This window comes from Hemiscyllium ocellatum, unplaced genomic scaffold, assembly GCF_020745735.1.
Source record: "Hemiscyllium ocellatum isolate sHemOce1 unplaced genomic scaffold, sHemOce1.pat.X.cur. scaffold_236_pat_ctg1, whole genome shotgun sequence".
Lineage (NCBI taxonomy): Eukaryota > Metazoa > Chordata > Chondrichthyes > Orectolobiformes > Hemiscylliidae > Hemiscyllium > Hemiscyllium ocellatum.
The window spans coordinates 102409-121872 of record NW_026868066.1 but is presented as its reverse complement, the minus strand read 5'-3'; positions in this window follow the sequence as shown (position 1 = coordinate 121872).

The following is a 19464-nucleotide window of genomic DNA, read 5'->3' as shown; positions in this document are numbered from 1 at the left end:
TATCAGCGATGGCCAAATGGCAGAGCAGACTCGATGGACCAACTGGCCTAGTTTCGGAACCTATGTCTTATAGTATAATGGTTTAAACTTGAAGGAGTCTATTTGCATCTTTGAGAATATGGATTCGTGTTCTTCCTGAAGGTCAGAAGCTGGTGGAAATAGACAATAGGCAATAGACAATAGACAATAGGTGCAGGAGTAGGCCATTCTGCACTTCGACCCTGCACCACCATTCAATATGATCATGGCTGATCATCCTTAATCAGTACTGAAAATGTGTTGCTGGTCAAAGCACAGCAGACCAGGCAGCATCTCAGGAATAGGGAATTCGACGTTTCGAGCATAAGCCACCATTCCTGATGAAGGGCTTATGCTCGAAACGTCGAATTCCCTATTCCTGAGAAGCTGCCTGGCCTGCTGTGCTTTGACCAGCAACAAATTTTCTGCTGTGATCTCCAGCATCTGCAGACATCATTTTTTACATCCTTGATCAGTATCCTGTTCCTGCCTTATCTCCATAACCCTTGATTCCGCAATCTTTGAGAACTCTATCCAACTCTTTCTAAAATTAATCCAGAGACTGGGCCTCCACTGCCCTCTGGGGCAGAGCATTCCACACAGCCACTCCTCTCTGGGTGAAGAAGTTTCTCCTCATCTCTGTCCTAAATGGCCTACCCCGTATTTTTAAGCTGTGTTCTCTGATTTGGCACTCACCCATCAGTGGAAATATGTTTCCTGCCGCCAGAGTATCCAATCCTTTAATGATCTTATATGTCTCAATCAGATCCCTCTCAGTCTTCTAAACTCAAGGGTATACAAGCCCAGTCGCTCCAGTCTTTCAGTGTAAAGTAATCCCGCCATTCCAGAATTGACCTCGTGAACCTACGCTGTATTCCTTCAATATCGAGAATGTCTTTCCTCAAATTTGGATACCAGAACTGCACACAGTACTCCAAGTGTTTTCTCACCAGGGACAAAAATAGTTGACTGTTTTTGAATGAAGGTAGTTTGGTTGCTGTCAGGATGGTAGATAATATGACATTCAGAGCAGGATCAAACACTAACTGCACTGTATTAATGTGGGGAGAGTTTATTCAAAACCTGGACCTCTCTGTCTCTGTCAATCGCCGAGGGGAGTGGGGATTGGGGTGGCTAGGCGTAACGTCCTCAGAGGCACTTAAACTATCCAGAACCATGCAACCTGAATGAATCAACAGTCACGGAATTTATCACCTTCTCATTGTCTGTTTAGAATATAAGGAGTGATTGTCCATCCCCCTCAAGGTTCAATACAATCACCTCTTATTATCTCACAACGCTACAGATCAATATTTACTCACTCCTCATGGTGCCATCATCCCAGGGATTAATCCGTTGGGACTCTTGTTCATTCTCTCCGTGGTAAGGAGATCACTCCATGTAAAGGAGATAAAATCTGTCCACAATACCCAAACACTGCCTCAACAACGCTCTCACAGTTAATCACAATAACTCCTTTCCCTTACTTAGCTGGCTCCATTTCCTTCATGTGACACAGAATACCATTCATTTACAATGCACAGCCACTGACGTGGAATTTAAAACATCCTTACATCTGTAGGTCAGCATCAATAAAGCTAGCACCAGAGGTGCCTATCGAGATGGAAAACACTCTCGGAGACAGACTCAATCACCAAGAATACGTTTAAAAAAGTGAGTGGCCACCTACCTGACTGTAATTCAGCTGCAGGTATATCGGATACAGGCAGAGAAAGGGGGTTATCTTTCCTTTTCATCTGCCCTCATGGAATGTATGCAGCCCTGGTCAGGCCAGAATGTTATGCTGACCTTGATCTGAGTGGCTGGTTAGCTGTTCCACAGGACAGTAAAGATTAAAACGCAGTGCTGTAGGTTTGCAGTCACACAGAGACCTGACCAGAGAAGAATGACCTATTATTTTGTGGCTGTAGATTATGAGCCAGTGACGTAACCACCATACACTGTCTTCCCATCTTTCTAATTCTGTGTAGAGAACAATGTAAACAGCTCAAGTGCAATTATTTTGCAAAGGACACGTGGTAAGAATGGGCTTGAAACAGCTGTATGCGGAGATTAACAAAGGCACAAGCGATAGTTTATTCACGAATTGTACTGAGGCTGAGGAGGAGACTGGGATGTCATGTAGGTGGTACTGGACAGAAATGGTGAGTGGGGAGGATATGGAAATGTACACTTGTGCAGGAGAAAAATGAATCAAGAACAGTTTGTTTCATCCTCACATATTTGTGCGTAATTTTTAAATAATCATTTGCTAGTTATAATATGTAAGCAATGGAATCTTTGATTGGAACTGAAAACATTGACTAGCACCTTTCCAAAATTTACATATCATGACCATCAATTCAGTTCATACCGTTTCACTAGACTTACCAGGAACACCAACTATAGCAAGGATAGGATAGTAACCAGCTTGAATAACCATGAGGACATCTTCAATCCGCGATGCTAATGATATCCAAGGCTGGGAAAGCCAGAAAAGACCCGAGGATAAACTCCTGTCCATTGTTGGAAATTTCCATTTGAATGTTCTCAGATCTTGATCCATTGTTGAAACACTCAAGTGTACTCTTCTCAGATTCTGATCTCTCCTCCCTCTCTCCTTGAAGCTGCTGATCCCTGTTACTGGTGTGGATGATGCTCCCGCTCATACTATGGGATTATACATTGAACACATTCCTTTATTGATAAAAGACTGAAACTCTCTGGGGACCCATAAGATCCATGGAGACTCGCATAATCACAATCGCTGAACAAACAGCTCCAGTTTGCCCCTCTCAATGTGATACTCTTTTAGTAAAATTCAAAATAACTTTGAACACATGCATTCTGGACGTGAGATGTGAGTGTGACTGAAGGAAGGAATGTTGGAGATGACATATTATTTGTGTGTAATCATTCAGTTTGCCTTGGATACAGAGGTAATTCCAGAGATTTAACTGAACATAAACATACTTCTCTGCTCATAAATGGAGAAATAAATCCGATCATTACTGATCAGTCATTGCAAAATCAGTAAAACATTGAGGGAACATCTTCCGTCCTTGATCTAATGGCAACATGTGCCTAAGACAACGTGGGTTTGTAACAATCAAACAGAGTGCATATGTTAGTAGAGAATTGCACATGGCAAGTACAATTCAGATTGTTATTCCAGTATCAGAGAGGGCAAGCGTGAGTGTTGATGTTATCCATGTTAAGGAACTGTGATGAAGTTTCATTTACTGACTTCAATTACATTGTGATTATGACATTGGGGAAAAGACAGAAGATGGAGAGGACTGGGGGACATGGCTGTTCAAACTGGGCAGAGGTATATTGCTGTTCCCTAGTTATCAGTATAGGAACCTTACACTTTATAACTCATATTAAGAACAGATTCAAGGATAAATCAATAATGAGAAATGAGCAGAGACAATATTAATAAAATGTATTTATTCAATGCAAAATACAGGGACAAAATGATTTTCTATACAGAACAAAATATGCAAAGTATAAAGAGATAAGATTGTTACAATATGTTCCTGATATTGAGTTATATAAATATAAATGTGGATGTGAAAACTGTGACAGTGATGTGCAAACTTTATCAATCATTATTTGATCCACAGCGGAGATGCTGATTTCCTTTCTGTCAGTGATCCCCCACTATGAGATTCTCTGGCCCAGTCTCTCACACAGTATCTGGAGGTGGGGTGGGAGTGTTGGGTGGGGTTATCATTTCCTGCTGCTCGTGGCACAGTTTATTTTAAAAATCCACCCCCGCCATATAACTTATCTACGGTCTTTTGGGTTCTGTTTAGCTGTCAGTAACATAGCTCTGTGATATTATTGGAAAAAAATAATCTGGGATGACAGCCAGTATCGACAGAGTGGTCACCGGGTATGGGGCCCAGACAAGTGGATTGCAGTTCAGAGGAATTTCTAAATAAAACTTCCAACTTCTGTCTGTCCGTATTTATCTACCCTCATGCTGCCTTCTGATCTATCTGACTTCACTCTCATCTAAAACCTCTTCCTCTCCCTCTCAGTCAGTCCCTCCCCTTTCTATCCTCTCTCAGTGTATCTCCATTCATTTTCTGTTCCTCTGTTTATTTCTCTCTCACGCCATCTACCTCCACACGTTCTCTCTATCTCCAGTTGTGCTGTTGAAGATCTTGTGACCCCACAATGCGTTGACTGACCTCCATCGGTTCTCTGATCCACAATAAATACTTTAGATGCCTGGTCAGATAAGCTTGTGCGTTGACAGGTACAGTGCACAATCACCCATTATCTCTTCCTGTTCTTCTCTGATGTACAGATGCCTTGAAATGTCTGTACAAACAAAATAGACTGAATGAAATTCGAACTGTCCAGAAGACGTTCATGACGGTGTATTTCAATTAGGATTTAATGAAGGATGAGATTCTAGAAAAAAAACCTAAGCAATGAAAGAAAAACAGGGCAACTCAAGAAATAGCACATGAGTACAACATGTGGCACCAAGTAGGCGTTATGGTATTACCGCTAGATTATCAATCCAGAAAGTCAGCTCTTGTTCTGTGGACGCAGGTTTGAGTCCCGCCACTGCAGGTGGTGGAAATTCAACTCAATGATTTTTTTTTAAAGCTGGAATTAAGAATCTACTGATGAGAATGAAATCTTTGCGGATTGTCAGAAAAGAAAAAAAAACATTTGGCTCACCAATATCCTCCAATGAAGTAATCTTGCATCCTCACTCCAGACACAAAGCAATGTGATGACTCTCAGTCGCCCTCTGAAACGGACTAGTGTGTCATTCACCCCAACACACACAAACGAAGTTGCATCAGGACATGATTCAAAAAGGTCACAACACAATGCAGCACACCAGAACTGCAAAAAGAGGAAGAAGAACACCTATACAAGGTATTCACCAAAAACGGATACCCACGCAATTTCATCAACAGATGCCTAAGGGAAAGACAACGGAACGAGGACATGCTGCAACCTAAAGGACTGGCCACACTGCCATACATCAGGAGCATTTCCGAACTGACAGCCAGACTGCTGCGACCACTAGGACTCATAACAGCACACAAGCCAACAGCCACTCTCAGACAACAACGCACAAGGACAAAGGACCCGATAACCAGCATGAGCAAAACCAATGTAGTGTACAAAATCCCATGCAAGGACTGCACAAAACACTACATAGGACAAATAGGAAGACAGCTAACAAATCCGCATCCATGAACACCAACTAGCCACGAAACGACACGACCGGCTATCCTTAGTAGCCACACGCACAGATGACAAACAATATGAATTCGACTGGGACAACATGACTATTATAGCGCAAGCCAAACAGAGAACAGCCAGGGAATTCCTAGAGGCATGGCACTCATCCACTGATTCTGTCAACAAATACATCGACCTGGACCCAATATACCGGCCACTGCAGCGGACAGCAACTGACAACCGGAAGCAGCAGATACAAGCCACTATAAATGCCGGAGGAAACAGCACAGAAGCGCTTCACAGGAGGCTCCCAAGCACTGAGGATGTCACCTAGAAAGGGGACGAAACGTTTGCAATAAAAACTCCCAGCTCGGCGAACAGAACCACAACAGAGAGTGCAACAATGAGACAGAACTGCTCAAGTATGTTCTGTACATAAAACTCAAACCAAATTCAAACCAGCCAAAAACCGCCTCATCAGTCTACTCTCCATCATCAATAAAGTGATGGAAGGACTCATCAACAGTGCTATCAACCAGCACCTGCTCAGCAAGAACCTGCTCAGTGACGCCCAGTTTAGGTTCCACCAGGGCCACTCAGGTCCTGACCTCATCACAGTCTTTGTTCAAACATCAAAAAAGGAACTGAATTCCAGCACTTGAAAATCAAGGCTGTTTTCTTTCAAACGTGGCATCAAGTAACCCAAGCAAAAAGGATATATCGAGCAAGTACTTCATTCTTGCAGTTATACCTGACAGATAGAAAAACGGTAATTGTTGTTGGAGGTCAGTCATCACACTTCCAGAATATCTCTGCAGTGGTCCCTCAGGATAATGTGGACCTAGGTTTGCTCCATGAGCTGGAATGGTCATTTTCAGCTGTTTCGTCACCATACTAGGTAATATCTTCAGTTGCCCTCCGGATGAAATCGAGGTCTAAACATCTTCTGTTGCTTCATCAATGGCCTTCTCTCCATCATAATGTCAGAAGTGGGGATATTCGACGATGACTGCTCAATATTCAGCACCATTCGCAAATGCTCAGTTATGGAAGCAGTCCATGCCTAAAGGCAACAGGATCTGGACAATATCCACGCTTGGGCTAATAAGTGACAAGTAACACTCGCACCACACAACTGCCAGACAATGACTATCACCAATAAGAAACAATATAACCACGTGGCATTCAGCAGCGTGTTTTTCACGAAAATCCTCTCCCCACCACCCTATCAATACACTTCGGGTTACCATTGACCAGAAACTCAACTAGACTCGCCACATAAATATAAGAGAAGATCAAAGGCTAGGAATACTGCACGTTTAACTCACCTCTTGTCTTCCCAAAGCATGCTCACCATCTACAAGACGCAAGTCTGGAGTGAGATGAAATACTCCCCTATTGTCTGAGTGAGTGCAACCACAACGACACTGAAAAAGCTTGACCCATCCAGGACAAAACAGCCTAATTGATTGGCACCACATCCACAAGCATTCACTCCATTCAGCACCAACGCTCAGTAGCAGCAGTATGTACTATCTACAAGACAGCACCTTCCAATCCTACGATCACTTCCTTCTTGAGTGACAATGGCAGCAGGCTTTGGCGAACAACACCACCTTCAAACTCCCCTCCAAACCAGTCAACATCCTGTGTTGGAAATACATCACCATTCTTTCACTGTTTCTGGGTCAAAACCTTAGAATTCCCTCCCTCGTAGGATTGTAGATCAACGCACAGCAGGTGGACTGCAGCGGTACAAGAAGGCAACTCAGCATCACCTTCTCAAGAGGGCAACTAGGGATGGAAAAGAAATGGTGGGCCCATCCAGCGATTCCCATAACCAAAAAATAAGTTTAAAATGTTCCAAGTTGAACACCTCGATGTGACAGGTTATCTGATTTGAACATGAACAGGAAAGCAGTGTTTCTGATACTGAACATTTTCGACCTTTCTGTTATTAGAAAGGTGTTCAGTGTTCCATTGCATATTGTTGCTGAGTGCTGTGATAAATTGCATCTGTTTTATTAAATGCAATATTAGTATAACTGGATCGATCCTTCAAAAATACCAGACTGAAAATGACAATCATCGTCGAGACAATGTACTCCCGCCAGATGAGACTCACAGATAGCAGCTTATAGTCAACATATTACTGCGCTACTGCTTAACACTGAATACTCTCACCGTCCATATTACAGGGGTTACCATTGACCAGAAGGTGAAGTCAAATCAAAATACAGATACAACCGTTACAAGAGCAGGTCTGAGATTTACAATTCTGCACTGAATAATAGACTGCATGACAATACAGGCATGCTATATAGCAATAGATTTAGGCCATTCAGCCTATCTCTTCACTCTGAAACTATCTCATTTTCGCATAGTCTCTAAGACTTGTGAAAATATCTTCTATATGCTAACTGTATCAATCTTTGCAGTAATCGCTCAGTTTCAATCAGTTGCGCACCCATTCTTCTAAATTCCATTGAGTGCAGACATAGAGCCCTCAACTGCCGCTCATATGACAAGCCATCATTCCCAGGATAGATCATGTCCAACAGCTTCCCAGAACAGCTCACAATAATCTAAATATTTTCTGACCATAGCCCATTATATTCTCATCAGTATGTCTCCGCTCTTGTACTCTCACTCTCTTGAAATGAACGTTAATATTGCATTTGTTTTGCTAACTGCCAAATGACCTGCATATCAACCATAAGAGAGGACAAGGATTCCAAACTCCTTTTGTGCTTCAGATTTCATGAAGCGTTTTAGAACATAATTTCTGCCTGTATTCCACCTACTGTTCCCATATTGCGTTCCATCAGCCATGTGTTTTTTCCAGTGTCCTAAACTGTCCAAGTCTTTCTGCAGCCTCCCCACTTCCTCAATATCACCTGTCCATCCAACCATCATTGTATCATCTGCAAACCTAGCAAAACTGCCGTCAGGCCTGATGGTTCACGTAAATGGCACTTCCTGACTACCTCACGACTGTCCACCATTGAAAGGGCACAACACTCAAGATGCTTGACTCCATTTAGGTTTAAGCAGTGGCTTGACTGGAATTACACCTACAAAGTATTCACTCCTTGCACCACTGGCACTGACACCCTGCACACCATTTTATTATGAATTTACCTCATTATGGTGACACAGAACTTGATGGCGCACGATCCCAGTCTATTAATGGCAAACTGTTTCAATGCTGACAGTGTGGTGCTCACACCGACCAATGTCATTGTGTGTTGAAGACGACAGAGGGAGGTGTGAGGAGGGAATGTCGATTATGAATGACTGTGTGACTGTCACTGAGGGCTGACACCGGCCACGAAAGCCCCAGATGTACCTGTGTCTGTTGTCACTGCTGCAGGCATGGTCAGTCTTTCGGTGAGTCAAATCAAAGAACGTGATGGGCCTGGACAGTGTTCCTGGCTGAGCACTCAGATCCTGTTTGTACAAACTTACAGAAATATTCAGATAAAAGTTCAGACTCACCCCCCTAAGCCGAAGTCCAAACCTGATTCAAGAAGGCCATCATCATCCTCGTTAGTGAGAAAGCACATGGAACGTGCCCTTACAGACTACCACCCAGTGGCTCCGACCTCAATAATCATGAAGTGTTTTGAGGGGCTGGTTATGGCCTACACCAAGTCCGGTCTCCCAGCCTGACCTGCTGCACTATAATATTTGCTGACTGATGCACCGGGACAGTACACTCTCAATGGCGCATCTGTAGATGGAGCGCATGCTGAATTTCCTGAACCACCTGAGGAAGGAGAGTCATTGTTGATCCTTCCCGGCCGCCGTACCTATGTGAGATGTTCAGAACAGGTTGTCAGTTACCATCAGTCTGAGCCCTGCTCGCATTCCTGGAACATCTAAACAACAAGGATACCTAGACCAGACTCCTGCTCATTGACTAAAGATCCACCATCAAAATCATCATCACTTTCAGATTAATCACAAAACTCCACGACCTTGGTCTCGGTTCGGCTCTCTGCAACCGGATCCTCAGGTTTCTGACCTACAGACCGCAATCATGAAGATCGGTAAAATCAACTCCTCCACAATAACACTCAACACTCAAGCTGCTGAAGGATGTGTTCTCAACATCCGACAATACTCCCTGTACATCCACGGCTGTACCGTCAACACCTTACAGTACTCCCTGCACACCCACAGATGTGCCCTCAGCCCTTTGCTGTACTCCCTGTCCACCCACGGCTGTACCTGCAGCCCCTTACTATACTCCCTGTACACACACAGATGAGTCCACAGCCCCCATTGTCCTTCATGCACACCCAGGTCTGTACCCTTAGCCCCCTACTGTACTCAAGGTACACCCACAGTTGAGTCCTCAGCCCCCCACAGTCCTCCCCGTATAACCACGGCTGTACCCTGAGCCCTCTACTGTCCTCCTTGTACATTCACGGCTGTGTCCTCAGCCAACTACTGTACTCCCTGTACACCCACGATTGTTTCCGCACCCCCCTACTGTTCTCCCTGTACTCCCACGGTTGTGTCCTTAGCCCCCTACTATACTCCATGTACACCCAAAGGCTGTGTGCTCAGCCCCTACGTATCCCCTGTACAGCCACGGCTGCGAATTCAAATTCCAAACAACGCTAACTACAAGTTCGCTGATGACATCGCTGTAGCAGTACGGATATCAAACAACAACGAATCAGAATGTAGAGAGGAGATAGAGAGCTTGGTGGCATGGTGTATTGATAATGACCTCTCTCTCTAATCCGGAAAACATAAAGGATTGATTATTGACTTGAGGAAGAAAGGAGGGGAACACATCTAATCTATATCAACCATTTGAGGGAGTGCACATCATCAAGTTCCTGATGATAACTGACAACCTGCCCTGAACATCTCACATAGGTACGATGGTCGAGAAGGATCAACAATGCCTCTCCTTCCTCAGGTGGTTCAGGAAATTCAGCATGCGCTGCATCTACAGATTCGCCATTGAGAGTGTACTGTTCCAGTGCATAACAGCCTGGTACGGCAACTGCTCTACTCAGGACAATGAAAGACGACAGAATGTTGTTTGCACAGTTCTAACCAACACGGACTCTAACATCACAACCAATGATTCTATTTACATGGCTCGTGGCCGCAGAAAGGCTGCCAAACTCTACCCCAGATTACTGAGGGAAGGGAGACAGGAAATAACTGGGGCATTAACAGATATCTTTGTAGCATCCTTGAACACAGCTGAGGTCCTGGAAGACTGGACAATTGTTAATCCCCTTGTTTAAGAAAGGTAGTAGGGATAATCCAGTCAATTATAGACCGGTGAGACTGATGTCAGGGATAGGGAACCTGCTCGAGAAGATACTTAGGGATAGGATCTACTCTCATTTGAATTAAAATGGTCTTATCAGTGATAGGCAACATGCGTTTTTGCAGGGAAGGTCATGTCTTACCAACTCAATAGAATTCTTTGAGGGGGTGACAAAGTTGATTGATGAGAGCGAGACTGTAGATGCCATGGACATGGACTTTAGGAAGGCGTTTGGTATATTGCCCCATGGTCGGTATATAGCGAAAGTGAAGTCACATGGTGCACTAGATACCTGGATAAATAACTGGCTGGGCAACAGGAGGCAGAGAATAGTAGGGGGAGTGAGTTTCTCAAAATGGAGAACTGTGACCAGTGGTTTCATTCAAGATGTTTCTGGAAAGATTCGTGAATGGGCAGAGAACAAAGGGACACAGATCCTTAGAAAACAGGCGATAGGTTTAGATAGAGGATTTGGATCGGCACAGGCTTGGACCACCGAATGGCCCGTTTCTGTGCTGGAATGTTCTTTGTTCTAACGTTATCAAAGACCCATCAGACCCCAGTAATGGTCTCCTCCAACCTCTTCTATCAGGCTAAAAAGTACAGAAGCTTGAAAACACAGAGCAGCTGGTTCAGGAACAGCTTCTTCCTGCCTGTTATTAGACTGATGAATGTACTCTCTCGTCTCAGATTATGCTGAACTTTTTCATGCTGATCTCGCCTCGCACACACCCTGTGCAGCGTAACTTGCATGCCTCTCAGACATGTTTTACAGTCGTTGTTCTTTCCATCCTTGCTTACTATGATTTGCCTCTATATCTTGGCACAGGTGAAAATAAATCCTCACCTCCCTCCCCCAGCTCCCCCAGTGCTCACTCCGAGCTCTCGCTGGACCTCAACTCCAGCACCACCTATTCTCCATCACCAGCTCACTGTGACCCCATCCCCAGCTCTCTGTGTGCTTTGTATCTCACTATTTCTCTCACACTGTCTGTTTCCCTGTGTTTTTCTTTTCTCTGTCTTCTGTTCCTTTCCCTGAACTTACTATCTCCCTTTCTCCCTGTCCATGTGACTGTGTTTCTTGTTTTGTTTCCTTTCTCTGTTTTACTGACTGTCCATCTATTTGCCTCGCTATGTTTTCTCTCTCTCCTTATACGTGTCTGTCTCTTTCTCCCTCGTTGTGATGGTGATGGCTTCTGTATTTTTTGAAGAATGTGATGGCACTTTGGTTGGATGTTGGCAATAAAATAAAGTCAATTGGTTAAACTTCAATTGTTGTCAAAACAGCAATCACAACTTGGATATCCATTTAACAGCCAATTGTTACATCTAAATATTTTGGAACTGCCTTCTCCCACTGCTCTGCATACTGGCAACTGAAAACATTCTATTCAAGTGCATAATAGTGTGACGGTAACTGGTCTTCCCAGGACCATAAGAAACTATAGACGGTTGTGTGCACAGCCCAGACTATCATGGAAGACAACTTTCCGTCCGTTTATACTTCTCATTGTCAGCAAAAAGCTGGCAACATCAAATGTCTCTCCCAAACCGGTAATGATCTCCTACAACCTCCTCCAAAAGGGAGGGGATGCAGAGGCTTGAAAACATGCACCAGCATGCTCAGGAACACCTTCTCCCCAACCGTAATTAAATGGCGAATTGACATCTCTAACTTTTCAAATAATCAATGTGCTTTAAACATGATCTTGGACATATACAGGTTTCCCTCGGTATCTGAAAGTAGAGTGTTCCTACAAAGCCTTTCATAAGCTGATATGGCGTAAAGAGATGTAGCACTAATTTATCTGGGAAAAATTACCTTTCTTGGTAAAAGTGAAAATCTTCTTCGGATTTCTTTTGGTTCGTGAAAACAGGACTTAATGGAGGTTTTTCGGATAGGGAAGTGGCAAAAAGTGAATTTTTGAAAAGCGGGGGATACATGTACTGGCATGGGCATGATGTTCAGGAAGATGGGAAAAGGTAAAAATAAATGAGGTGAATCTCACATTTTATTTCCATCCCAGTTGATCATCATTCCCTTTGTTTGCTCTTTTCCTTCTATCTCTTTATCTATCGATTTAACTCACTCCTCCTCCCCTTCAAAGCAGACTTCCCTATCACCAGCATTATTCACAATATTTTCCAACTGTTTTCAGTTCAGCACTTTCTGTTCTTTTATTTGCATTTTTAATGCATCTTTCTTTGTTTGGTTAACCTTCAAAGTTGTTATTCCATGGGAAGTCGGCATCTCTGCCAAGGGCAGCATTTGTTAATAATCATTAATTGCTTTGACTGTGAGGCCATTGTCCTAATCATGAAGTAACGTCCGAGACAAGAACAATTTTGTGATTGAAATACTTGTAACTGGAAAAGTGGCCAGAAGAGAGCTTGAAACATAAAGTCTGAATTTTACGAACGCGCAGAGCGATGGAGATTGGGGATATTATGAGCTGGTAGGGACAGGTTTGGTGACAGAGAGAACACGAGACATAAATCAGTTCAGGGCAAAAAGGGATACCGAGGTTGACCACAGTTTTGTTCTCAGATATTTGTAAAGGGAGTGGTCTGCAATTCAGATGAATGGAAACTGAAACTGAAATTGAAGATAAAAGTTTATTTCATTGACAAATATAGATAACCGAAATTGCAATGAAGTTCAAAATTGTTTATGGGATTAATGAATGGACAGAAGTAGAGAACACCAGCAATGGCCAGGATAGGTTATGATTTGGAGATGCTGGTGTTGGACTGGGGTGTACAAAGTTAAAAATCGCACGACACCAGGTTATAGTTCAACAGGTTTATTGGAGGCACACTAGCTTTGGAGCGTCGCTCCTCCACCATAGGTTAGTAACATACCATCCACACCGCCCAAAATAATAATCAGAACCACGAATATCCCATATGGTAGAAATTCCCAGTAGAGGGAAATGTTGAAGAGACCCAAGGAAAACCTCCTCTCCATTGGTGTAATTATCGAGTCCATTATTCTCAGATTCTGATGCGTCCTCTCCACATCTGTGCAGCTGCTGATCTCTGTTATTGTTGGAAATGATGCATCTGCTCCTACACTAGGATAGCGCACTGAGTGAAGCCCCTCACCAATAGGAGAGGGAAACCCTCTATTGACACAGTTACAATGCATGGAGACTGACGTCAATGACAGTCACTGAGCAAACAGTCCCAGCTTTCAATACATCACATTCAGTTCACAATATAACTGGACTGGACTGGATGCTGACATCGCTGGCTATTGGTCACATCTCCCATCATCAATCCCTCCAGTGAAGTCAGTTGTGAGGGAGAATGATGGATGTTTTCTTGTCGCAGGCTAAATGACTCTGCTCTGTTGTACGTTTGCAATGCTGTAACCAACTCACCCCGAATCTCCGCCCCTCTACAAAAAAGAAACGATCAGGATGTTGTCACTGTGCTTATTTCTCCTTCACGGGAACAAACGCCAGCCAACAGAATGTCACTGGGCACATTTGCCCTGAACATGGATAGGAATAGTGGACTTCTCTGAATGTTCCTCTCACTGCTCTAATACAGAAACGTTGGACCTTTCATACATAATGTGCTTCTGTAATTAATTTATACGAATTGACAAACATCTTAATACAGTTTTATTTGCTGGTAAACATTATTTTTTACGCTTTTTCCCATCAGTCCAAATCCAAAAGTGAACTTATTCATTAAGACTTATGAATTAATGAGTCAGGTTTAGCTAGGAGATAGGCGTAATTGGGGCCGTGTTCATGGAGACTTCATGGGTAGTACAATGATATTCCTCAGTCATCATCACTCTTAACGTCAGATAGAATTAAATATAGTTCACAACAAGGAAAGGGCCAACGTTTGGGAGATGCAATGCTGAATGACAATGTGAACTGAACAGGATAATTTTAAATGTGATAAAGTGAACTATATTGTATATATACACAGCATTTAATCATTGGGAATACAGATTGTGTAGAATCACCGCACCTGAAACATTAACTTTGGTTTCTCTTCACAGATACTGCCAGACCTGCTGAGCTTTCCTTCCAACGTCTGTTTTTGTTTGAGATTGATCATATTGTTCATATCTGGCAGAATGCTTACAATTAAAAGCAGTTGCAAATAACAAAATGTGCAGGGCTACGGGGACAATGCAGGAGAATAATATCAGAAATATCGCTCATTCCAAACCGAAAGAGACAATGGGCTGAGTTGTCATGACCTTTGCTGTAATAATTCTATGTTATGCTCTGAAACTTTTGGAGACTGGGAAGACAAGCTTGTTCAATGAAGGTCACAGAGTGTTCCATCATCACAAATCTATCCCTATTAATTCATGAAGTTCAGCTGCCTCTAAAATGTACTTTCAAACAAAATAGATTTCCTGAGATTTACAGGATGTTCAGAATTTTTTTTAACTTTCTATCATAAAGAAGAAACAGATTTCGGCTGTAATTCAGGTGTCACAGACACACCAACTGTAATAGAAACAAGAAAGTGCCACATTGTCCAAATATTACCAAGGTCAACATGTTGACCTGTCAAGAAATATGAAATATGGAGATAATGGAAACATGAAATACAAACAGAAAATGCTGGAGAAACGAAAAAGATGACGAAGTATCTGCAGAGACAACAGAATTAGCATATGTAATATGATGTGACACTGTTCTGAAAAGTCATATTAGAATCAAAGGTTCTTTTTGCATCTCCGCTCTGCTTTTGCTAGATCTAATGAACTTAACTCAAGCTCTTTTGATTTCTTTCTTCTTTCTAAACTGTGACAAAGTGTCTGATCTGAATGATAACAGCAAAGTTATCTCAGATGAATCTCGAGTAATTTGTTATGGACGTTAAATGATAAATTACAAAGTTCCTATGTTTGACAGGGCTCTAAATATCGGTGACATATTGCATTGTGAGAACTTGCGATGAAAGTGTTGAAACAAAACAGAAGTTACTGTAAATGCTCAGAAGGTCTGGCAGCGTCTGTGCCGAAAAATCAGAGTTAACGTTTCAGGTCCAGTGCCCCTTCCTCATAACTGATTTTAACACGGAAAATGTTGATTTATATTCAGAAGAGAATGGATAGCTCTTAATGGAGACTGTTAGTAGGTAACAATAGGGTCTGAGTAATAGAAGGCTATGTGAGAACTCGGCCTGGTGTATGGATAGGGGGCTAGGACACTGGGGAGTTCAAGCCCGAAAATTATTGAACTTGATTTTGAGTCTAAAGGGCTGCAGGGTCCGCACATGGAAAATGAGGTGTTCTTCCAGTTTGCGCTGAACTTTCCTGGAACACTGCAGCAAGCCTGACACAGAAATATTGGTTAGCGAACAGGACGGGCAGTTAAACTGGCAGGCAAATTAAAGCTCAGGGTCTTTTGCAGCTGTACAAAACGGATGTCCTGTGAAGCTGTCATCCAGTCTACACTTCATTTCCCCAATGTAGAGGAGGCCACATTGTGAGCAGCGCATGTAGTTGACTGGATTGTGGGAAATGTTGGTCAGGGGCTGCTTCACATGGAATGTATGGCTGGGCCCTTGGATACTGATGAGGATGGAGGTAAATGGGAAAGTGTTACACCTCCGGCAGGGGAAAGTGAAGTGAACCTGTGTTGGAGTGAATAAAGAGTGAACCAGTGTGTCCTGGAGGGAATGATCCCTCTAGAAGGTGGACAGGGGAGGAGAGGTGAATATGTGCAGGTGGGAGCATCTCGCTGGAGGTGAGGAAATGTGGGCTGATGATCCTCTGCACGTGAATGCGGCTAGGATAGTAAGTTATGACAAGGGAAACTCTGTTGCGAGAGGGAAGGGGAGGGGGAGGCTAGAAGCGCAGGAGATGGGTCAGACTCGATTGAGGACCCTGTTGACAACATTAATGTGGAATCCCTTGATGGAGGAACAAGGTGGACATTTCAAAAGCTTCCTTGTTGAATTTAGTATCATCAGAAGCAATGCGGTGGAGACGGAGGAATTGGGGGAATGGATTTGAGTCTATGCAGGAAACCTGGTGTGAGGACATATTCTCCAGGAAGCTGTGGGAGTCGGTGGGTTAATACCGGATATCAGTGGCCTGGCTATCCCCAGGAATGGAAGCAGAGATGTTGAGAAAAGGAAGGGAGTAGTCAGAGAGAGACCAGGTGAAAGTGATGAAGGGCTTCAAATTCCAATTCCGGACAAGAGAGAAAAGCAGCAGCGATGATAACATCTATGTATGGGACAAAGAGTTGTGGGTGGGTGCTGGAATACAACTGGAACAGTGAATAGTCGATGTACCCCAAGAAAAGACTGGGGCCCACGTGTGTGTCCATGCAGTTCCTCTGTGCGGCAGGTGCAGGCTGAAGCAATGGGTATGTCCAGGCAGTTCTCTTTGTGAATTTTTGTAAGGAGATGGAAGCGAGCTCTGCTATCAGAGGACCATCAGCTCGGGGGCAGTTAGAGGGGAGTGGGCATTGGGCAGGAATTTCCAGATGAATGTGGTCAATTATCATAGTTGATACAATGGCCTGATGTGCCATGGTAGGGTCATGGTGCAGGGGGAGAATAGAGGAGGTATCTGAGAGTGGGCGTTCAACCTCTGCAATGTCGAAATCAATTCACCAGACTACAGCAGCATCATTCTTATCGGGACAGGCTGAATAACACAGTCAGGGTTGGCTCTAAACACATGGAGTGGAGGCTGTTCGGACAGCGACAGGTTGGATTTGGTGAAGGGAGTGCAGAGAAATGAAGACAACCAATGTCATGTTGATATTTCGCAATGAACCGATTTAGTTCAGGTAAAGGCAAGAGGGAGGCGTCCAAGTGGAGGGAGAGTGTTGCATCTGGGTAACGAGGTATATGGGGCAGGGAGAGGAATCTTGCCGACAGAAATGGGCACTGAGGCGAAGAGAGTGGAAGATCTCAACTAAAAGTCATGCCTAAAATTCATTAAAGTGGGGGCACAGAGAGGTAAAGTTCAGACATTTGATTAGTACAGAACATTCCGCATCAGAGAGTGAAAGTTCAGCAGGGATGGTGAATAAACGGCAGGAGATGGAATTGGAGGAGGGGATGGAGTCAGAGGCAGGGTATAGGAGGGCAGGAAGGTTCCAGAGGGTCAAGGGCATCTCCACGTTGTTGCAAATTGTGTGCCCAGTCCATCTGGTCAGCACAGCGAATGAGCCAGTGAATAAATTAGAATTGTGGAGTGGTGCAGCCTTGAGTTAATGTGATGCGATACTGCTGGACAGAGAAACTGTTGAACTCAGTGGCACTGAAATCACTCGCTCAGTCCTCAGAAAGTAACTGATTGAAAATAATTGGAAAGGTAATCTTATTGTAACGTCCTGATTTCACTGAAGTGACACTCAAGTCGCAAGATCTTACTTTTCGGAGACTTTAGACCAACCTGTGAAAATATCATATGTTTTGATGTTTTTATAAAGACAAATTTATCCATGGTTTTGGAAGGCACTAGCAAGGGCAGAGTTTATTTGTCATTCCCAATAGCTCTGGGGAAAGTGTCATTCTTCAATGAGGAAATTACCAGCGCAGAATTTCCTGCGATTCCCATTTAACACAGTTTTCTCAGGATCCCTGATGTCACATGAGTCAAATACTTCTTTGATGCAACGTAAATTACTCTGACCTCACCTCAATTGACATTGGAAAATCAGTGAAATGAATAAAGAACAAAAGGCCAGTACACAGCTTGTTTGAACAACGTGCTCACTCTACTCACAATGTTAAGGGAAAACTGATGCATGGATTTCTGATTCTGAAGAGAGGTTTGTAAATTTGTGATGGGGCTGTTTGGTTAAGTGCTGTGACAGAGACAGAAAGACACTCCACTCTGTACCATGACGAACAAAACCACCCTGTTCACGGTGCATCAGACAATGACGGAAACTCACTATTGTCTGTTCCTATTGGACATTGATCATCTCAGTCTCATCACTGACTGATGACAAATAGCAGCAGAGAAGCCAGCAGCTCCCATCATCCCTGTTGGAAAGCAAAAACTGGAAGGGATGGCCAGAGAAAGTGGGAGTAACTGGGGAATTGGTGTAACTTACAGTGGGAGTGGCAGAAGAAGAGTGCGAAGGGAAATCATCAGTGGAAGATTATGTAGCAGCAGAAGGGGCAGTGCAAAGGAAGTGTAAGAAAAGAGTAGGATGGAGGAGGAAGAATGGCAGATGAAGTTTTAGTGACAGTGAAAAGCTTGCTTTTGAGGAATTGAGATTGGATGAGAAAACATCACTGTTCAAGAAAATCGGGATCTGGATTCCATTCAAAATTAAGGAAGGATTTTTTGTACTTTTTCTTCTACCACTTGATTCTTGTTCAGGTTGTACATGTACTGTATATTTCTATACCTTAATCAAGAGCAGACGACATGTCTTTTTCTCTCCTACTGTGGTGTTTCAACATTTTTGATTTTTTTAATGTATGTATTTGCTTCAAATTCAAGGTGGATATGAGAATATGATTTGATCCTCTCCAGTTTGCCCCTAACATAGAACTTAATTGAACATTTATCCTCATCACACTCGCTGATTTAAACAAACAATGAATGAGTCCATGTCCATCCTGCAGATGAAAAATTTCTTCAGCTTTGGCTATTGCAGGGAATGTTACAAAGAACAGTGCCACGCAAAATGCTAATGTTCCAGCGCAAGGTGCCAAACCGTAGCTTATCCAGAATTATCCGAAATCCGGTTTAGAAATAAAACATGCAAAGAGACAGAGTGTAAAAGGTGGATTCACCTCTCTGTCGAAAATACGATTTCTGGCTCCCTCATAAAATATATTAACTACATCACTCATAAATTCACTAAAATAGGAAAAGCAAGAGACTGGAATTGTCAAAACATACTCTCAATAACATCTGGAGAACAGGAAGGAAATCACAGTTTGTTTGTGATATTCAGGAATGACAA